We start from the raw sequence: 1,393 nt of genomic DNA, 5'->3' as shown, positions 1-1,393 counted from the left end.
GGATAGATCACAGGGCCCCCAATGGAGGAGCTAGAGAAAGTACCCAAGGAGCTGAAGGGAACTGCAACCTTGTGGGTGGAACAACATTATGAACTAACCAGTACCCTGGAGCTCTTGACTCTAGCTGCATATGTATCAAAAGATGGCCTAGTAGGTCATCACTGGAAAGAGAGGCCCATGGGATTTGCAAACTTCGTGTGCCCCAGTACAGGGGAATTCCAGGGCCAAAATGTGGGAGTGGGTGGGTAGGGGAGTGTGTGGGGGGAGTGTATTGGGGCCTTTTTGGATAGCATTGGGAATGTAAATGAGGAAAATACCTAATAACAAAATTAATTCAAAAAAATACATATTATATCTCCATTTTTCTAAGCACCTAATGTTTATCAATAGCATGCATAATGGGCAAATTAGATAATATATTGGAATGTTAAAGTATTGTGAATTAACAGAACAGACACAAGTATCAGAGGTAGCTGTAGAAATAAAATGGTGTGTAAATGAAAAAGAAAAAATCTAGTCCTGGATGGTCTCAATATCCATCAAATTGCTTGTTGTAATATGTAAATGACATAAAAATAAGTTATGCTTGTATAAACTGTCCTTCTAATATTGAATCTATGATACTTATAAATAAACCAGCACACACGGAAAAAAATTTGTCTCTAACTTTCACTTTCTGTTCCCATTAAAATAATTATTCAGCCTTCTAAGGAATAATTTTCTCTTATTTCAAAGGAAAATAAAAACATGTTTGACTTTAAAGGGTTGTCAGGAAAATTACTTGATATAGTTATGCAATAAAATTCCTATAGCACATGCCATTTAGTAAATTTTCAAGGATACTACCTGCAATCATCATCAGTTGGAGCAAAGATAGCACCACCGTCCTCATCAAAAATACCATTGCCATCATTAGAACCATTATCGTAATCATAACTTTGATTTATACCCAATCATACATCCTCTGTCTTAACCTGAATCTTCAGCCCATGACCCTTAGTGGAGATGATACATTTCCATTTATGCTGTTTCCAAAGTTATTACGTTTTTAGAGTCGTTTTTCTAAGTAAAAAGCACTTCTATCTTCTTTCTGCTTAAAATAAATATACAGCAAATCTCTAAAAGGTTATACAAGTTTTAAACTAGGATGAAAATTTTCTGATACCTCTAACATTTCATCAAAATTCCTGCTGTCTTCTGCCAACTAATATGCATTCATTTGCAATTTATTTATTATTAACATTTTAACATTCTCTTTGTGTGCGTGTGCGTGTGCGTGTGCGTGTGCGTGTGTGTGTGTGTGTGTGTGTGTGTGTGTGTGTATGTGTGTGCATGCACGTGCTTTCAAAACAACCCTGAGATTCCACCTCACACCAGTCAGAATGGCTAAGAT

This window comes from Mus caroli, chromosome 12 (genome assembly GCF_900094665.2).
Source record: "Mus caroli chromosome 12, CAROLI_EIJ_v1.1, whole genome shotgun sequence".
NCBI lineage: Eukaryota > Metazoa > Chordata > Mammalia > Rodentia > Muridae > Mus > Mus caroli.
This window is presented reverse-complemented; position numbering follows the sequence as displayed.